We start from the raw sequence: 21876 nt of genomic DNA on the forward strand, positions 1-21876 counted from the left end.
TGCTGAAGCAAATGTAATTTCGATGTATTGCTCACGCGCTGTCTGCGACAGAAAATATCTTTGCTGCAATAGAGTCGCAGGTAAGGGCATTCTCGGCAGTTGTTGCAGTTGCACCCTGTTGCAGAGTAGTTGCAGTCGCTCGCTGCTACAGTGCAGTTGTAGTCTGTCGCTGATACAGCGCAGTTCATAGCAATGTATTGTAAGGTATATTTTATTATTTTTATTGGAATGCTCGTAGTTAAGCCACTTTTCTGACATGTTAATATGAATTTGTTTCAGTCTTCTCTGATTCGTCAACACCAGTTGACCCAGATTTGTAATATTCAGTTTTTCAGATAATGGACTGCAGATCTTTATCAATAATGTAAAAGATTTTCTGAATATAATTTTTACCAGTCAACAAAAAAAGGAAGGAATAATTTTGCATTAAGTCATTGGCAGTCCCGATCCAGTCATTTATTAAAATTTAAATATTTCAGAAATTTCCTCTGATCATAGTCATGTGTTCTTTAGTAATCAGACGACCAGCTGTGCAGCTATGGCAAGAAGCAAAGTCAGTGTTTCTAATAATTCAGATCTCAGACAAATGTTGTCTAGTAATAGTAGATAGGCCAGCATTTCATTAAACTCTGCCATTTTCTAGCAGATATATAGACAGCGTCATCCGGCGACACAATCATGAGCTAAGAATGTTTCAGTTTATTTCTCACGGACAGATTCAGATTGATTTCACAGCGCCATGGCGCAGCGCTGCTTAGGTCAAAATTTATCAGTTTTCATGAGTTAAGATATTAACAAAAATATTATAATTTTTATTTTACACGGGAAAGTTAAACCCTTCATGAGGATATAAATTGGCAGAGAACTCGATTACCTGAGCTCAAATAAGGTAACAGAAGTCCGTATACTAAACGTGAAATTATTTCAGTAGGTGTCAAAATTAAATGAAACGGGTAATGTAGCCTTATAGTCCAGAACTACATTCTCATCAAATTACTGAAGTAAGAACTTCCCGATAGTCAGTAAAAGTATTAGACGATTAGTCAGAGTACTCAAGCTTGTCGTATCAGAATATGGAAACAAAAAATGATGATATACTTGAGAAAGATCAGTTCTGATACTGCAGTTTGTAATGGAAGGCTGCCATGTACTAGTCTCATAGAGACTCTAAATCGTTTAAAACTTGATGCAATGTGGAAGTTTGTTACCACAGCATAAAACGAAAGTTACGTGATCAAACGCAAGTGAAAAGCTTAAGCTCGTTTTTTCTATATAATCCTTGCAACTGGAGTTGTAGGTTTGAAATACTCGTACATTGGAATGCAATTAGAAAATAAAAATATCCTGAATGAGATTTTCACTCTGCAGTGGAGTGTGCGCTGATATGAAACTTCCTGGCAGATCAAAACTGTGCGCCCGACCGAGACTCGAACTCGGGACCTTTGCCTTTCGCGGGCAAGTGCTCTACCAACTGAGCTACCGAAGCACAACTCACGCCCGCTACTCACAGCTTTACTTCTGCCAGTATATTGTCTCCTACCTTCCAAACTTTACAGAAGCTCTCCTGCGAGGTAGTTACTGGCAATTCTTGGTTGACTATTGCTATATTACGAGGAGGTGATTCACCTCTTGAAGGACTTGAGAGCTATAACGAGAGAGATATAATATGTTTTCGTACATTTGCAATTGGAGTTCTACCAAACAGGAATTATGGCACCTGTGTTGTAACTACAGACAAGCCGTTTTCATTGTATACGAGTAACAGAAGGAAGATTAATGCTAATGCTCTCACGCGTGCAGGAGAGCTTCTGTAAAGTTTGGAAGGTAGGAGACAAGATACTGGCAGAAGTACAGTTGTGAAGACCGGGCGTGAGTCGTGCTTCAGGAGCTCAGATGGTAGAGCACTTGCCCGCGAAAGGCAAAGGTCCCAAGTTCGAGTTTCGGTCGGGCACACAGTTTTAATCTGCCAGGAAGTTTTAAAAATATCCTGTCTGAAGACGGAATACTATTAATGAAGTACATGTGTAACCTTGGAGTTATAGGAAGTTACTGCCGACAACCTAATCTCTATTAATAACATACATCAAGTGATGTACCGGACGAAATAACACAGTATTTATTACTGTCGCTGAACATCAATGTGTCACATCGTGGGGAACAAAATACGAGTCTCTTCTCACAAAGCGCAGCAGACGATAAACATTTATGCAGCGTTCAGCCTAATATGACTGTCACACTGCTGGCTCAGTAGAGAGATGATGAAGTCCGGTTCGACGATGACTGCAGACTTGGCTAAACGGCAGTGCGCGATAATTCAGGCAGCTGACGAGGTAGCGTTTGGATAGTCTGCTGAGTGCGGCTACACCGCCGTCACTCACTCGCCGTTGCTTCTGGCAGCGACTGCGTTTGCTTATGGCACAGTCGTGAGGTACCAACAATGCAACGGTACCTCATTCTTCGCACAAAACTACAAGTACTTATTCAGTCGTGTGTGTCATTAATTGCCGTGATTTTTGCATTTTTGCATTTTTGGTATTGCTTTCGGTTTTTCGTTTCTTGAAGTGGTAACGATCCTTAAGTTGGGCTAAGTACGTGATGTTTCGATACCTGTTAAAGTCTGTTCCCAATAATTTGGTTTCTTACTTCCCTAAAACCAATCATTCTTTCATGATTCTCTGTTTTCTTTCCTTTTGAACATGGTTCTATTGTACGAGAGTTGACCAGAAAGTAAGTTCCCATCGGTCGCGAAATGGACACCACTGTGAGAACCCGATGAAGCTTTGCACAGATGTGTTGGGTAGTGTCTTTAGTATGATCGTCGATCGCATCGAGATTCTCTTTTCAGTTGTGAGTGTACTGTAAGCGAGGAAAGATGCCTAGAGCAACGATGCCTCCCGCCAAGTATGAGGGTCCGCTGAGAGGCTTCGCCTTAATGAATGCAGCCACCTAACACAGCTGCCACGCGCTTCTTTCGTCATGGCCATTCTATGCCGCACTCTGCAGGGGCAGTGAAGACGCTCCTGCAGCCTTTCCGATGGGAAGTGTTCGATCACCCACAACACAGCCCCAATTGGCTCGTCCTGAGTATCATCTCTGTTCACATGAAACGCTGGATACGAAGACAACACTTGGGCGCAGGCTATGTACTATAGACTAGTGTAGAGAATTATCGGAAAGCACAGGCGGCTACCTTCTATGACTATGGTGTTGGAAATTTGGTATAACGCTCCGACAAATCTCTAAGTCGGAACGGCGACTATGTAGACAAGTATCTGGAAAGTGTAGGAAACTCCTGCAAATAAGATGTTTCTGATTTTGACTGTATTTTTCATTTAGCGCCCGATCGGAACTTACTTTCTGGACAGCCCTCGTATTTTCCGATTCATTTGTTTGTCCTCTCCCAAACTCCTAAAATATACGGTTATCCCATTAGTGTCATAATCTATTATTAGAACTTGTAGGATTCTGTATCTTATGACTGTATTTCGGTCCGTAGGAGCGGTTAATTTTATTGGCCGCTATTTTGATATCGTGTTGCAGTTTGAGACTTGTTATGAGCTCATTGGTCAATATCAACGGCTGGTATCGACAGCTCCGATATCGGAGAAGTTTGTGAACGATCATTAATGAAATACGGAACAGAAGTCCCTCAGTGCCAAAGCTTGGTGCGCATGGCGTTAATTGTTCTTATTGCGTACAGCATCTCTCAGAGTGCGACGGCGGCGCCTATGGCAGATAACAGAGTGATTTGAAAATGCGGTCACGTCTGCTGCCGGTGTTTGATAAGCCACGTGGAGGATACCAGCAGCTCGAGTTTTCAGAGCGTCTACTTTTTCCCCACTTGCTGTCTCTGGCCTTAGTGCTGCATCTCCATTTTTTTTTTTTTTTTTACCTTTTCTATTCTTGCCCGAGTTCGCCCAAGTTGCAGCGGGCAGCCGCGGTGCCGCCAACAAAGTCTCCGACCAACTGTGTAACTGCATCAGTGCTGCCAACTTCTTAACAGTTTCTCGGACACCGCCGGAAGGTAGGCGTTAAGTCCACTCCACTCGTTCTATATTCCAGGGTTTAAACGAGACACAGTAACCAGACGCACGTGTTGGTGTAGGACAAAGCACGCAACACACAGGTTTACCGCCTCGCTACCTATTGGCTCCTGCTGAGACGACCTGCAGTGCTTCAAACTTTCTTTCTGACCTCTGCTATTCTTGATAACCTGGTAAGATAAAACAGTACATGCGACGCAAGTTTCAACACGGATCCCTGCATTTCAATGTAGCGATTTAAGAACTACGCGATCCGAACAAACTTCAGGCACCTCTTCATGGATAAAAAATAGAGAGTATACAAAGTGGAAACCCGGCTCCATGTACCAAAATTTAGTTGAGCATGCACGAATCCCGCCATTTTGAAGCCAAGAACACATTAACGTCCTTAGCCAGATGTGGAAAGACGCGTTTTATTTATGTCATTAATTCTGCTTTTTATCTGTTGCGCATACCGACAAGTAAACAGTTGTTTAATGTGCTGTTAAAGTTGGAAACATGCAGTGAGCAGTAGTAAGACAAAAGACCACAGAGAAAAGTAACGAACGGTCCCCCCAAAGCAGCTGATAGCATTACACAAGGAGAATTGGGTTTTAGATTTTCTTGTTGTCAACAGTAGAAGCTGTAAAAAAATACTATATCTATTATATAAGCAAAGTTTCGACAACTCCTGGATTTCGTTTTTCGGTAGAGGGTCTCATTTACCTGTAAAGAGTTAAAAACAACTTGTTTCGCATTTATGCAGTTTCTTCACTACACTGTATAACTTCTCTCATTAGTTTCAGAGGAAACTGACTGCGGTACAAAATTGCTTTCTTTGTTATCTTACAGTTTCACGTCACAGCTTGAGGGTCAAGTCTTTATATTTTCAAAATCGGTCAGTTAACGTGATTTTTAATATTGTAGTATTCTGCAGCATAAAATTTGAAGCATTTTCAGTGGAAATGTGGTTAATGGCTACATTACGTTTGGTTAATTTGAGGTGATATGTTGTTCTGTACTAAATGTAGCTAACATATTGAAACTGTTTTTAAAGTTGGAAGAATAGCCACATCACACTGCAGTTTAGAGAAAATAAAAGTTAAAGCACTTATTCGAGCATGCTGTCTGACGCTGGCACTTGGAGGTAGCTTTCAACTGTCATGATCAGTTCGTGCCGGTAGACGCAAGTTTCTCAAATCAGTGACCAATGTTTACTGACGAATTTACAGTTGGAAGAAAACGATGAAGGAGGAGACATTCACACTAGTAGTTAATAAAGGAAAAACTGAAACACATGACATATGTAAGGAAAACCTCGAGATAGGTTTATTTGCGACACTTACCAGTCATCATTTACCAAACGAATATGATACATATATTGTACAATATGTTACAGTGGACATAAAGGTCGAATCCTAATTCAAAACATTTGTATTAATTAAATTTTAATGCAGCCTACTGTCTTCATTCATAGTAATCCCTTCGTTAGTTCCAAATAAATTCACTGACATCAGCTGCTTTAGGTATAGATATTCTACCTATTAGTAATATGTGAAAATATATGTCGGCTCGCGGACTCTAACCCAGATTTGCATTTATCGTGAGTGGTCACCACTTCGGCTAACCGCAAACGCCAACTTATTTCGAATAAATTTCGAACTGTTGCCAATCGCCGTTAATGTCTGTTCATGCAGACGTGCAAATAAAGAATACCTATTTGTTACTTTCAGGTTGAAAACATGAATGAAAATTCAAGTGCTGACACAAACATTGAAACTCCTGCAGCGTGTCCTGTAATAGCTGCTTCTGTTGGAAGTGAAGTTGATTTGTGAGCTCAAATTCCCAGAAAAGTAAAATTAAGAAGTAAAGTAAAAAAAAAAAAATGCTGCAACGAAAAGACCGATATTTACGAACAAAATGATTTTGTAGCCACCTGGGGCTGAAAGCATTGGCAATTCACATATTGCACATATGAACATTAATGAATTTAAAAGTTTATTTGATACGTTTTTAACTCAAGCTGTATCACAACTTATTTCATTAGTGTTTTCTTTCGTGAAAATTTTCATTTGGTCGGTTATATTACTTCGGCTTCCTATGAATGCCCATTTAGAGCCGTAGTAGTGAACTCGGTTTCAATATGGCGTCGAGAGCACCATACAAATCAAAACAGCCGCCGTCTGCTTTCCTTTCTGTATATTCTCTATTCTGTTTAGTTGCCCTACATTGCTACGGCAATAGATAACGCAGGCATCCCTGTCTGACAATCTGGTATCCAAAAAGGTTTTGGTAAACCACCAACATAACTTACAACGCGAAAATGGTGAAAGCATTCCATACAATTTGTGCTCATTACGAGATTGATATGTATCATGAATTTCACATCTGTGATATTTATAATAGTGGAAGTTTCCGTAAAGTAAGGTGTATAAAAGCGATGGAATCAATGCAATCTATGCAATCGTGTCGTGATTATCATTCGAAGGTTTGTTTGTCTATGTTCGTAGCGTGCCAGCCTAACAGGAAAAAATTGTATTTCTATGTTTGAGACACTATTAGTTGACGTTTTGTTCACTCTGAGACAAGCATCGGATTTTCGTACTTCGAACGTTATTTATACATACCAATCTAAACTGTTTATTTTTTTAGTTGTAGTATATGCTAAGCAATATCTCAATTGCTTTTCATTTACCAAAAGTTAAAAGAGATATACTTTAATGTGACTTGTGTTTCAACTAATTTAAAATGTAGAGTGTGTGTTTCTGAAGAAGAAGAGCAAGAATTTGACGAAACTGTAGAACTGCCTGGCACTGTTATCAATCCAGGATAGTACATTGTGCGCAAAGTATATGCAAAAAGTAAGCTAACATTGACATGTTACGAATGGAAAATTTGTTATTTAGAAGGCCAAAGTTATGTTGATGTCTCTTTGAAAATTAAAGATATTTATTTTAACAGACGAGCCGTCAGTCAGGGAGATATAGCTAGAAGCTCTTCGTTCCTTCTGGAATCACGACTTGTGGGTTTGTAAACATGATGTCAATAACGTAAAGCATTAACAAAAAAACAAAACCTATCATTACAATTAAGTAATTAGAACTACAACAATCTTTACATAGAAAAAGAATAAAGAACCACATTTCGAGTAATATTTTTAATTTTTTTATCGAAAATTTTTTAACCAGATAAATTTTGTTTCTTATCTTCCTGGATCCAAACCAGATTTCAACGTTTCCCAAATCAAACCAAGGACCAATATACAGGAGAAAAATAATGGCAGTGGCATTGCTGTTTCTACACACCATCTCTTCGAGGTGAATGGAAACACCAAATTCTTATTTTTTATATTATAAAAGCACTAGCTAGGCCATTAATTTAGTTATACGTTTAAAGTTATGCGGAAGACGTATATGTGTTATACCATTCAAGTAAAAGTAGAACCAGCCTGAGAGAATGTGCGTAATGGAGAAGATGCAGGAAAATTGCAGTGCCGTTCTGAGCAAGATCCAGGTTTAGGTGGGCTGCCGCTGTCTTCCTTCGCGCTGGCCGCCCGGGGAAGCCGTGCGGTCTAGGGCGTCCTGTCACGGTCCGCGCGGTTACCCCCGTCGGAGGTTCGAGTCCTCCATCGGGCATGGGTGTGTGTGTGTGTTGTCGTTAGCGTAAGTTAGTTTAAGTCATATTAAGTGGTGCGTAAGCTTAGGGACCAGTGACCTCCGCAGTTTGTTCCCATAAGGTCTTACCACTAATTTTCAATTTCCTCCGTGCTGTTACGAAGGGTCGAAAGTGTATCTGTGTCGTGTGGATGACTATGATGAAGGTTCGTACAGATTAGAGTACTCCCAACTGTGTTCGAATAGCACCACAGAGGCGGTCGCGCTTTAGGTCTACATCCAACGTCCCGGGTTCGATTCCCGGCGGGGTCAGGGATTTTCTCTGCCTCGTGATGACTGGGTGTTGTGTGATGTCCTTAGGTTAGTTAGGTTTAAGTAGTTCTAAGTTCTAGGGGACTAATTACCATAGCTGTTAAGTCCCATAGTGCTCAGAGCCATTTGAACCATTCCACATCCAACGGACCTACCACCATAAACCGTCCGAGCTTCGGCTTAGCTGTCAGATACACACCACTGCTCTGCACCGATCAGCCAAACCAAAACGTCTACACCATTAACAGCATGTTGGTCTACCTTCCCATCGTAATGCAACAGTGTTTTACGGTTTCGGCAAATTCTTGGTAGGTTTTCCAAATTACGTGGTTAGAGATGTCTACAATTACTGTAAATTATGGGCCTGCGGTTTGTGACAGCAGAGCTAGGGATAGATAGCGTCCTATATGTCTTCCTTCGGATTCAGGTCAGGCAAATTTGATGACTCTTGAAACCACTGTAGCACGATTACGATCTTGTGACACAGTAATTCAGCTGGTAGATACATTGCTTGGCAAGGAAGAGATCAAGCATGAAGGAATGCAGGTGGTCCGCAACAATATTCACATAGTCCACAGCTGTCGTGGTGCCTTATATTAATACCACAGGTCCCGTGGTCGCCCAGATTAATGCTTCCCACAGCATTATACTGCTTCCACCCACATAAGTTCGCAGCGCGGTGCAGGTTTAGAGCAGCAGTTTGCCTGGATGGCGACGTATCCTCACATAACAACCGATCTGGTGTAACAAAAACGTGTTTCATCCGACCAGGCGACACGTTTCCTTTGATTCGCAGACGAATCATAGTGATCCTGTTGTCACTGCAAGCGCAGCTGAAGACGTACGAGCAGTTGGGGCAATATAGGAACACATTCGCTGCGGAGTCATAGGATCTACAGTGTGTACTGAACTATGTCCTGCGAATTACTTATGCTTGCACTAGAGCTATATTTGTCGAAAAATTTTCCAAACTTCGGTCTCATCTTATTTTACGCTGAAGCATCAAAGCCGAAGGAAGACTCGTACACCCTTGGTGACTGCACGATACAAAGCTTTACACCTTGCATGGGCCTGTCAACACCGACATTGGACTGATGATGACTGGAAACATCTCGATCGGACGAGTGTCATTTCAGGTTGTATCGAGCGGATGGACTTGTACGGGTATAAAGACAACATCGGACCCTACATGTCAGAAGGGGACTATTCGAGCTGATGCAGGTTCTTTAATGGTGTGGGGTGTGTGCATTTGGAGTCATAAGGGACAACTGATACTTATAGATACCACTCTGACAGGTGTCACGTACGAAAGCATCCATTCATGTCTGTTGTCAATTGAGATGGACTTTGGCAATTCCAGGAGGACAATGCGACACCCCAAACGTCCAGAAGTGCAAGAGAGGGGCTCCAGAAATGCTGGCCACCAATCTCCCCAGACATGAACATTATTGAGCATAGCTTGGAAGACTTCCAACGTCTGTTCAGAAGAGATATCCACCCAGTCGTACTTTTACTGATTTATGGACAGTTCTGCAGGGCTCATGGTGTCGGTTCCGTTCAGCACCACTTCAGACATTAGTCAAGTCCCTACCACTTGCGGCACTTCTGAGTGCTCGAGTGGACCCTACACGATGTTGTGGACCAGTTTCTTTGGCTCTTCAGTGTACTTTCCTTGCCTCGTCAAATACCCGAATCACCATTAAGCAGCATTCAGTCCCAGGGTGTTCTTTGGTAATAAATGGCCTGATTGATCCGTTTGAACAAATGAAATGGTGCTGTGGTTAGCACAATGGAGCCTCATTGTGTAGGACGACAGTACCAATCCACGTCAGGCCATCCATATTTAGGTTTTCCGTGATTACCCTAAATCGGTTAAGGCAAATGCTTGAATGGTTCATTGAAAAGGGCACAGCCAATTTTCTTCCCCATTCTCCCGTCTCTGATGGCCCCGTTGTCGAAGGGGCGTTAGGGTGTAATTATCCTTTCCTCCTCCGTAGTATATTCCCACGCAAAGAAAAACCTTAGTATGTGCCGTTTACGCCTACGTGGATACAGGGCAACGTATATGTGTAATATTTTTCACTAGGCATGAGTATTATTATTGCTACCTGTTATATTAGGATATGTGATATACACTGAGTTTCTAACGTTTGTGCAATGACTGAGATGTTAATATTAAAATTAAGTTGTATCATTCAAATTCATAAGGGGCACTACGGATGAGTGGTGTAGCTTTTGTGAAACACCCTGTAGTTCCTTCTTGCGATGTGGTGCAGTAGCTAGATTGGGCAAAACTTGCCCTTCAGTTTTCTGAGCTATGATGGAGGAAACTGCACGATCACACTCCGGTGACTTGCCTTCCCTCGCGCTTCAACGCTCCACCCCCGCCCCCTCCATCATGTTACACCCTCAGAATGCAATGTATTTCATAATGTGGTACATACATCTAATATTTGTTCTTAACCAACTTAGCTTAACAATAAGCATTACTCTCACAGCATCACAACACTATTTTTAATAGTATGTGGTTTTTCCATCCCCTTCAGCGCGGGGAGCTACTGGAGCAGCAGCTGTTTTATACATTATGACGATTTTCCATACCCAGAAAGCTTCTATGTCGAAAAGTGAGTAGATTAGTTTTTGTAGGAAATTTGATGTAATTTCATTTTGTACTAGGAAACATTTCCTCTAGAAGACACATAGAATTACTCAAGGAAACTGTAAAAATTAACTTTTAAACACCCATCAACCCAATGTACATACCCCACAAGTGGAGTTTTCAGTATCCTGTTCATTACATTCGACGGTACCGCAGAAGAAAATTTGGAATTACACAAATATTTCCCCTTATTTACCTTCGTTGACTGTATTATAGGGGCGTTTCCCTACCCCAAAGGCAACAGATAGCCCTATTCTCACGTCGGCCGTCTCTGTAAAGGCTTTTCGCAGAACGAGCATGACTTATTACTGCGGAATCCGTCGGTCGCCTCTGCAGATGGTTTATTCAAAATGTAAAATTTTTCTGGGTCAGAAGTCGGGACCTAAGGCATTGTAACTACTAAGGAAAGACGTTACCCCGACAGCACTCATCTTGCGATTTTTTTAAAAACGGAAAGTTTTTATCTGTCTTTTGATTTCCGAGGCTGTAATTAGAGCTTTGTGCTACCTCCATACACATCAGTTACTTTGAATAGTTTCACGTTTGCTAAGGCTAAAAAGTTTGCTCCACCGAAATTGGAAGTAGCTAAACGGCCGGGACTGCACTACTGGGCTTTACGAATAAGTAGGTTTACCAATAACAGAAAACGATGTTGTCATCCAGACAATTATCAGAATTAATGTGTACAATATTTTCCATTTCCTAAAGCGTAATTTACAACGCTAAAGACATCTTTGTTGCTCAACATAAATGAAGTGCGCTCAGTTTCACAGCTTCTCTGCAAATCACAAGGCCTCATAAACGTTAGTGTTATAAGCTTTTAACTTGTAATATTTTGTAGTTTTATAGTTTATTGTGCTTGATATTGTCCATTGTGCAGAGTGCAGTTTCGACGTTAAGGAACCTGTTTGATGCACAACAGTTTAAGCAAGTGGGTTGTATCTTTGCCTATTATGTTTCCTAAGAACTAGTGTCCCTACATGATGCGAGTCAGTTAAACCATGAAGATGGCCCAGTAAGCCGAAAACTAATTTAATATTTAAAAATAAATCAGTAAAACAAAAATATTTTACTTGTTATTCAACCTCAAAATACCAGAAGAGTCAGAGGGTATGACGGTAAGGTAATCTCAAAGAGAAATTAATACAAAAGTCTCACAGCAAAGACTCTCACAGCACAGCCTAACCGGCCCAGTGAAGTAGGTCCAACATCTACAATACGAACCTGCTCCAAAGCTGACTGATGATCAGTGGAATGGACTGAATAAAAGATCAGATAAGAAATATCAGGTATGAGTATTATGATATTCGTACAGAAGATGCTATAATGATACATCATATTTTAATTTTTTCTCTTCATTCTGTACTTTCAAGGGTAGATCAATCTGTCTGATACACGACATATTACAGAACCTAAGTTCTTTTCAGACAAATAGGAGACGAGTTGGAAGATGGGGAGAGAGGTCCCCAGTTGGGAATATTTGGGAGAAGACCGATACTTCCGTCATTAGACTCAGAACTAACGTTAAAAACCACTAAACATGTAAGATTCGGGTACTAGGGGTGTATTTCAATTAATAATTACAGATCAAATGCTATGAGGTGGATTTGACATGCGCCAACGGATAACAATACTTGTGATTAAATCAAACTACGACCTTTTATCTCCATACACAACCAAAAAGCTGGCAGTTAGCTAACTTGTTGAATATACAACATAAAAATTCATCAACATTTGTAAAAATTGTTTTTATTAGTACTACTGAAATAAAAGGGAAAAGAAACGATTAGTATTGGACGTAATCTCACAGCCCCACTGTTTATACTGAGAATGTGGCACATGTTGACACCGTTATTGGTATGGACCGGCATATTTCCTCATAGAAAACATAATGCTGTTGTCTGAACTGCTCATAGAAATTTATGAGGGGTTTCCTAGTACCTCAAACTGTGTTTTATGATGTACGTAAATTTCTGAATGTAAAGCACAAGCGAATATGTGAGCAGACGTCCACATACTTTCTGGGGTAATATTACACTGATACGATGCGTCCCTGGCCCGATGGACTGTAGCCTGGGACCATTATTCTGCGAAATAGTGTCTCAATGACGGCACACGTCTTCTCAGACAAAGAAGTTATTTCCTCTCTCTTTTCTGTACTTCAGTTGGATCCCCCTATGGAACACCTGTACTGCGGGCGCAACTCATTCATGATTCACAACCTGAATTTTCAGAGCCTGGAGCATCTCCTAAATCTGCGACAGTCCTCGTTTTGCTCATCGGAAGTTTTTGTACATCTGATAAGCAGTTAGAGGCCATGATGAACTGAAAGTGGTGACGACGTATAATTGTTAAAGCCACGGACACTGAGATCATTGAGGAATAGTAATACTGATGTAACGGTGTCAGATATGTGCGCAAAAGTAGAACCGTAATGTTCAAAAATTCGGTGCTTCTTGAATTCACAGATGAAGATACAGTCTGATTAATTAGTTGAAAACCCAGTGTTTGAAACAACATCACATAGGAAATGATTTTGCAGAAATCCACATTATACTCAGTGAGGCAATTTGAATGTCATGACCCAGGCATATGTTCTCCGGAATATCCACTCTTCTCACAGTGAAAGCAAACGAATTGTCGAATGTCAGAGACTGTGCCGTTGCCTCTAAGCAGTCGCTTAAGGGTAATGGCGATTTATTGCTAGAGAGTCAATTACATTACCTGCGCAGCGGGGAAAACTTCGATGTGCTAATTACTTTCTAATGAAGTTAACCAAGTTTCTGTCAAGCGTTCTTGCTCTGTAATTAAGCAATTACGTCGCTAACAACGCAGTACATGGTTTCTCCTACATTAGCTATCGTTGCGCAAACGATTACAGATCGTTCCGATCTGTGTACAACGCACCATTTATTTTACCCAGAATTTTTCAGGGTGTTTAAGTTCACTTCATGATTATTCATATTCTGGAGGATCAGGCTTCAAATCGCACCCAAGTCATCCAGATCTACGTCTTCCATCCACAATTGTACTTAGAGAATCACTGTGAAGTGCAGAGCGAATGGTACTTACCAGCGTTATGTACTAGATTGTTTTCCGGTAATTAGCATATGGTGAGCGGAAGGAACAGCTCTTTAAATTCCTCTATGCGTGCTAGAAGAGTGTGATCTGGTCGTCGCGCCCCCCCTGTGTGAGCGTTACGTAGTGGGCTGTGGTTTATTCCAAAATACTTCACTTAATGCTCGCTCTTAAAACTCTGAGAGTTCGCACAACTGGCGTCTATCTTCAAGAGGATGCTGATTCAGTTTTCTCAACATTTGAGTGACTCAGACGAACCTGTAACCATTGGTGTAGTCCTTTGTCTAAATGCAATGCCCCGTTCTTCCTATTTGACACCTATTCCAGACTATTGAAAAATACTGAAGGCTGGCAGGTAGAATGTTATTTAAGCAGTCTCATCTCTTGACTGACTGCCTTTTCCCAGTATCCTACCGCCGCACTGAAGACCGAAATTTACTTCACCTGTGGTTAATCCTATGTGATCATTCTATTTGATATCCACATTAAATGTAACATTTACAGAATATTTTGAATAGGGGGGTTCCAATCATGTTTTTTAGTCTCAGGAACTTGCCAGTCTTTGAACCATTTTAAAACTGATCAAGATATTTCTGTGACTTTCTTTAGAGGTGTTTGCTATAGACAACTATCTCAGATGCGAGGAGTTTAATGTTACTATTAATACAATATGCCAGGTCACTTATATGCAGGGTGTTTTTAGATGAATGGTGCGGCTTTAAAAATTAAAAGTTAACAATCAATAATTTTTTATTTTATACAGGCAAAGTTTACAGAAAAAGCAGCGACAACTGTCCACGTTTTTGATGTGCTATCCGCTGTTTGCTCGTCGTACTTACAGTGAAGGGGTACCATCTGTTTCCAAGATGGCGTCGCAAGAGGAAAAGCATTTCTGTGTGATCGGTTTTAAGGAGTCTAGATCTGTGGTTGCAGTGCAGCATGAGTTTAGTGAAAGGCTTAGGAAAGATCTACAACACAAGTATAACATAGCTATATGGTACCGACAGTTCGTGGAAATCAGGTGTCTTTGTAAGGGGATGAGTCCTAGATGACTTCGTGTGACTGATGCAAATCTCGAAAGAGTGAGCAAGGCGTTTCATCGATGTCCTCGAAAGTCACTTAGTAAAGCAAGCAGGAATTTGTTAATGCCAGAGATTATGGCTTGGAAGGTGTGGGGTGGAAGGTGTTGCGTAAGAGCGGCAGTGTTTTGAACTTCCTAAGAAGCGTTAGCGGGGGCCTTTATACCAGGAGATAAAAGGGAAAGAAGCGACTTTTATGAAGGCCTACGGTTAAAATTAGGGGACGCCGGATTTGTAGAAAGACTTATCTTCTGTGATGAAACCACTTTCCATATAAGTGGCAAGGTGAACACACACAATCTCCGTATCTGAGAAACCGAGAAAACACATACACTTCTAAAGCATCAGCGCGACTCTCCAAATGTACTGCGTCGCACGAGATAGTGCACAGAATATTTTCTGTCCAACAAAAAACGGTGGCTGGTAACTCATTTTCAGACAAGTTGGAAACCCGGTTTTTATGCCAGCTGAAATCCGGTTATAACAAATACATATTGCAACTGGACGGTGCTCCTCCCCATTTTCACAGGATTGTTCATGGTGTGGGTTCCTGTAGTCATGTCCTAGTTCATGAACCACGGGCAACGTATGAGTGGCCAAGTATGTGGTCCCGACTGTTGGGATACCAGTTACTTTGGAATAAGGCTGGGCATCTCGGACGTATTCTGAGTCGTGGGCACCTTTGTGCTCATACGGCAAAGACTACCAAATCCACCGGTTAGTCCCTCAGCCGTAAGGGGTAAAACCCAATGGGACTCGGGGCAAGTAAGGCTAGCAACCTGCTTCCCTGGTACTTTAAATATGATGCTGGCAACAATCAGAGCAAAATGCCTCGGACCTTTGGAGGTGACGGAGTCCCACCTCTAACTGACAAACCAGGGACTCCTAAGATACGACTCGGCAAACAAATGGTAATGAGATGGGGAGCTATTAATATCAATGGGGGCAACTCTTGGAAGAAGGTAGAGCTGGCAGAGGCTGCAAGTAAGATGGGGCTGGACGTTTTAGCTGTTAGTGACATTCGGGTAAGGGATGAGAAAGAAGAAGATGTGGGAGAATACAAGGTCTACTTGTCAGGAGTCAAAGCAGGAATAGCACAATGGGGTGTAGGGCTTTACATCAGGAAAGAAATGGAACCCAGCGTTGTTGCAATAAGGTATGTAAACGAACGACTGATGTGGATAGATTTGACAGTGTCTAGCAAGAAAATTAGGATTGTGTCAGTATATTCGCATTGTGAAGGGACTGATCAAGATAAGATGGATAGTTTTTATGAGGCACTCAGTGATGTAGTTGTTAGAGTAAAGGACAAGGACAGTGTTCTGCTCATGGGTGATTTTAACGCCAGGATTGGAAATCGGACAGAAGGGTATGAAAAGGTTATGGGTAAATTTGGAGAGGATATGGAGGCCAACAGGAACGGGAAACAACTCTTGGATTTCTGTGTCAGTATGGGCTTAGTAATCACAAACTCCTGTTTTAAACATAAGAACATTCACCGGTATACGTGGGAAAGAAGGGGAACCAGATCAGTCGTTGAATATATAATAACAGATCAGGAATTCAGGAAGGCTGTGAGGGACACACGTGTATTCAGGGGATTCTTTGACGACACTGATCATTATTTAATCTGCAGTGAAATTGGGATTGCGAGGCCGAAAGTGCAGGAGGTCAGGTCCATATGTAGGAGGATAAGAGTGGAGAAACTTCAGGATAAGGAAATCAGGCACAAGTACATAACAGCGATCTCAGAAAGGTACCAGTTAGTTGAATGTAGTCAATTACAGTCATTGGAAAAGGAATGGACAAGGTACAGGGACACAGTACTAGAAGTGGCTAAAGAATGTCTTGGAACAGTAGTGTGTAAAAGTAGGAGGAAGCAAACAGCTTGGTGGAATGACACAGTCAAGGCAGCCTGCAAAAGGAAAAAGAAGGCGTATAAAAAATGGCTACATACTAGAACTCAGGTAGACAGAGAAAGTTATGTTGAAGAAAGAAACAAAGCCAAACAGATAATTGCAGCATCCAAGAAGAAATCTTGGGAAGACTTTGGAAACAGGTTGGAGACATTTTGGACAGGTCAGGAAAACTGCTGATGAATCCTGTGGATGCCTTGGGCAGATGGAGGGAATATTTTGAAGAGTTGCTGAATGTAGGTGAAAATACGATCAGTAATGTTTCAGATTTCGAGGTAGAATGGGATAGGAATGATGATGGAAATAGGATCACGTTTGAGGAAGTGGAGAAAATGGTCAATAGATTGCAGTGCAATAAAGCAGCTGGGGTGGATGAAATTAAGTCGGAACTCATCAGGTACAGTGGAATGTCAGGTCTTAAATGGCTACACAGGATAATTGAAATGGCCTGGGAGTCGGGACAGCTTCCATCAGACTGGACAAAAGCAGTAATCACACCAATCTTTAAACATGGAAACAGAAAAGATTGTAACAACTACAGAGGAATCTCTTTAATCAGCGTTGTGGGTAAAATCTTCTCAGGTATTGTTGAAAGGAAAGTGCGAGTATTAGTTGAGGAGCAATTGGATGAAAATCAGTGTGGGTTTAGGCCTCTTCGAGGTTGTCAGGACCAGATCTTTAGCTTACGACAAATAATGGAGAAGTGTTATGAGTGGAACAGGGAATTGTATCTATGCTTTATAGATCTAGAAAAGGCATATGACCGGGTTCCTAGGAGGAAGTTATTCTCTGTTCTACGAGATTATGGAATAGGAGGCAAACTTTTGCAAGCAATTAATGATCTTTACATGGATAGTCAGGCAGCCGTTAGAGTTGACGGTAAATTTAGTTCATGGTTCAGAGTGGTTTCAGGGGTAAGACAAGGCTGCAACCTGTCTCCACTGTTGTTCATATTATTTATGGATCATATGTTGAAAACAATAGACTGGCTGGGTGAGATTAAGATATGTGAACACAAAATAAGCAGTCTTGCATATGCGGATGATTTAGTTGTGATGGCAGATTCGATTGAAAGTTTGCAGAGTAATATTTCAGAGCTAGATCAGAAATGTAAGGACAATGGTATGAAGATTAGCATCTCCAAAACGAAAGTAATGTCAGTGGGAAAGAAATATAAACGGATTGAGTGCCAAATAGGAGGAACAAAGTTAGAACAGGTGTACGGTTTCAAGTACTTAGGATGCATATTCTCACAGGATGGCAACATAGTGAAAGAACTGGAAGCGAGGTGTAGCAAGGCTAATGCAGTGAGCGCTCAGCTACGATCTACTCTCTTCTGCAAGAAGGAAGTCAGTACCAAGACTAAGTTATCTGTGCACCGTTCAATCTTTCGACCAACTTTGTTGTATGGGAGCGAAAGCTGGGTGGATTCAGGTTACCTTATCAATAAGGTTGAGGTTACGGATATGAAAGTAGCTAGGATGATTGCAGGTACTAGTAGATGGGAACAATGGCAGGAGGGTGTCCACAATGAGGAAATCAAAGAAAAACTGGGAATGAACTCTATAGATGTAGCAGTCAGGGCGAACAGGCTTAGATGGTGGGGTCATGTTACACGCATGGGAGAAGCAAGGTTACCCAAGAGACTCATGGGTTCAGCAGTAGCGGGTAGGAGGAGTCGGGGCAGACCAGGGAGAAGGTACCTGGATTCGGTTAAGAATGATTTTGAAGTAATAGGTTTAACATCAGAAGAGGCACCAATGTTAGCACTGAATAGGGGATCATGGAGGAATTTTATAAAGGGGGCTATGCTCCAGACTGAACGCTGAAAGGCATAATCAGTCTTAAATGATGATGATGATGATGATGATGATGATGTTCGATAGCATCTTAATCGTGTTCTTCACTGACGCTGGGTTTGACGTGCTGCAACAGCGGACAACAACCCCTTTTTCTAGCCACCTCGTTCACTGGATTTAACACTCCGTGATTTCCTGCTGTGAAAACCAAGTTTATGTACTGCCAAGGCCCGTATTACTTGAGGAACGTGCGACTTGATAGTGCTTGCACTGGAGTTCATCGCAGAGGACATGGAAATAATTCGATTACCATATTCATGTGAGTCGTGTGACCAAGGGTGCATACATCAAGAACTTAGACAGTTGCTGCTGTTCATAAAGGAAGGGCTGCCCATATAAAGAAATAAATCGATTTATGTTTTATTTCTGAAACCGCACCATTCATTTATGAAGACTCTCTGTAACGTATGCAGCAAGTGACCATGACATTTGCCTGAGGCACGCCTGTGTTACTTCTACATCAGTCGATAATGCTCGTCTGAGATATGCTGGGTGGTCTCCAAAATAATATACTCAGTTCATTCACAAATTTCGTTTGCGGCCTCCAGTGACAGCATACGTTGATGTGAAGTTGAATAAAAGGAACTCCTGAAAGCCAGGAGTACTGCATATACCTGATTACCTTGATCCACGTTGTTTAATATGTCATGTGAGAAACGCACAGGATGCGTATAATGTTAACGAAGTCTTCAGAATCACGGTGACTGGTACTGATGAGGTTATTCTGTTTAAGTTGTCTATGTTCGACATCAGTGTACAAATATACTTTCTCAGGCCGATGTGAATGAAACTTCAAGATTGTCTCGTGGGTCATGTTGCCAGCCAACACTATCGGACTATGACTACACAGGCCAAATATTACTCTTCCCGTGAGGATGTTAAGAAAATACCCTGTAACACCACCTCTTGCATTGACAATGAGCTGAGTCAGGAGGGGAGGACTGTCGTCGAGTACCCAGTATCCTACGCAAGCCACTCAAAAACGGTTCAAATGGCTCTGAGTACTATGGGACTTAACATATGAGGTCATCAGTCCCCTAGAACTTAGAACTACTTAAACCTAACTAACCTATGGACATCACACACATCCATGCCCGAGGCAGGATTCGAACCTGCGACCGGAGCGGTCGCGCGGTTCCAGACTGAAGCGCCTAGAACTGCTCAGCCACCAAGCCACTCATTCCTGATTAGATTCCTATGAAGTGTCACTTTAGGAGGATACTGACTACCACGATTCACTCACAGTTCCGGATTATTTGTATCGTATTAGGATCCAATATTTTAGAGGGCTAGAAGAGATGCAGAAAGATGAATGAGTGGTCCTCGAAACACGAATGTCTTAGACCAGCCCTTTCAACTCCGATATTGCCATCCTGAATACGGGAGTGACCATTACTAATTCTGAGTACACCCTAAGACAAAAAAAAAAATACGCATCACAAAGGAATTGTACGAATGTCGGTAGAAGTGATGTATATGTACCCATGATTACCATTTCAGATAAACAGTGTGATTTATTTAAGAGAAATAGCTACAAAAACTGAACAAGTAAATATCGCGTTAGTCCACAACTGGATCTTACTCGAAGAGTTATTCGGCCTAGCAAAGTCTGATACAGTTCTGTCAAACGGGCATGTTAAATCGTCAAAATCCGGGGCTGATTACAGGGTCTAGGCCATAATGCTCCAAACGTTCTCAGTCGGGGAGAGATCTGGCAACCTTCCTGGTGACTGTAGGTTTTGCCAAACACGAAGACAAGAAGTAGAAACTCTCGTCATGTGCGTGCTTGCGTTATATTACTGAAACAATCCCAGGATAGCTCTCCATAAAGGATAAAGAATCGCGGCATAGAATATCGTCGACGTAGCGTTGCACTTAAGGGTGATGCAGATGAAAATCAAAGGGTTCCTGCTACGAAAAGAATGGGCCCCTAAGACCGTCGCTCGTGCTTGGCAGGTCGTATGGCGAGCAACAGTCAGGTTGGTATCCTACAGTTCTCTGAGGCGCCTCCAGACGCATCTTCGTTGGTCATCGGGACTCTGTTCTAAGCAAGGCTCATTACTGAAGACAGTTCTACTCCAGTTAATGAGATTTCAGGTCAAAGACACGTCTAAAGACACCCCGTACAGCGGTGGGATGCCAACTTCACTGTCGCCCACTGTAGGGCCCCACGACCAAGAGTGATGGTCAGTAGTACCATTTTTCATAGCAGGACGTTGTTGCTTGTCATATAACAATGTGACGCCTGCATTGTAACACGTAAAATAGTTCCAGTGCAAAACAGTTGAGATGTACATAAAATACTTTACATCCTCATATGAAATAAACGTTGAGGCTTTTTCGCTTCTTGTCAAATTGAGGCTCGGAGAGGAGAGTGCTGTCTGCTTACCAGACTTACGATCTCAGCACTGAGGTACTATACCAGCGAGTGCAATGCTCGTTTGACATCAAGTGAACAAAGATGACACCTACAAATAAATATGTTTGTGAACTCGACACTGAGGTGATGTGCGACCTACTGCAAATCAAATCAAATAAATTAGTTTAGATCTTGTCCAATAGACATGAATGTTCCGAAATGTGGACATTTGTTTTGCAATAAGAAACACCGTCGCAATAAGACAACAAATTAGGTGAGCGTATGACTGTTTATATTTATTACTTAAGGGTCGCCATATCAATAGGTGATATAGGAAAATTAGATTTGGAAATCGCAATTCAAGTCTGCGTTTAACAATACTGATTTATCGACTCGAATTTCGATATGAACCACTGTGAAAATTACTGGTAATTAGTGATTTGTGAAATGAATTTTACAGGGATGTTGGTTCACGGGACGCTGAAATGCATAATTAACATACCCCTAACCATTTGGAGGGATGTCTCAAAACTACTTGGAAGACTGCCTGGGAAGCACGATAATCTCTCCTAATCTATGCAGCCATCAGTTACGAAGTAAACGGATACAAGAACTACGAAACAATACAATTAATGAGACAAGTTGCAGAGCAGATCACGCAGAAGACAGGTAGCATTTTGCAAGTGCGCCAGGTCGAAGCTGGATGAGACGCCTCTTCCGTGAACGGGCAGCACGCTGCCACCACACCGAATCTCTTCTCATAAACTTCGCTACTCTACAAAAAGCAACACTATATAGAGGGGAGTACTCCCAACTTTTGCCACAGTGGCCAGTGGAATTACGTTTAAATTCACTTAAAAATAGGGGAACCTTACCGAAATCTCCCATCCAGAACATGTTTAACATGCAAGAGGTTGGTACCTGCTGGTGGAGTGTCCCGCACATTCTTCGTGCCCTTCGCGCTACAGCACATAAGTA

At 41.8% G+C, this 21876-nt stretch overlaps 1 non-coding gene across 1 annotated transcript; it reads right to left on the bottom strand.

The window, feature by feature from the left end:
• Positions 1–1411: 1411 nt before the first annotated feature.
• On the bottom strand, positions 1412–1486 carry Trnas-cga. Its single transcript has one exon. It is a non-coding gene; the product is annotated as a tRNA-Ser (tRNA).
• Positions 1487–21876: the final 20390 nt, after the last annotated feature.

The sequence above is a fragment of the Schistocerca piceifrons genome, chromosome 8 (assembly GCF_021461385.2).
Source record: "Schistocerca piceifrons isolate TAMUIC-IGC-003096 chromosome 8, iqSchPice1.1, whole genome shotgun sequence".
In the NCBI taxonomy this organism is placed as follows: Eukaryota; Metazoa; Arthropoda; class Insecta; order Orthoptera; family Acrididae; genus Schistocerca; species Schistocerca piceifrons.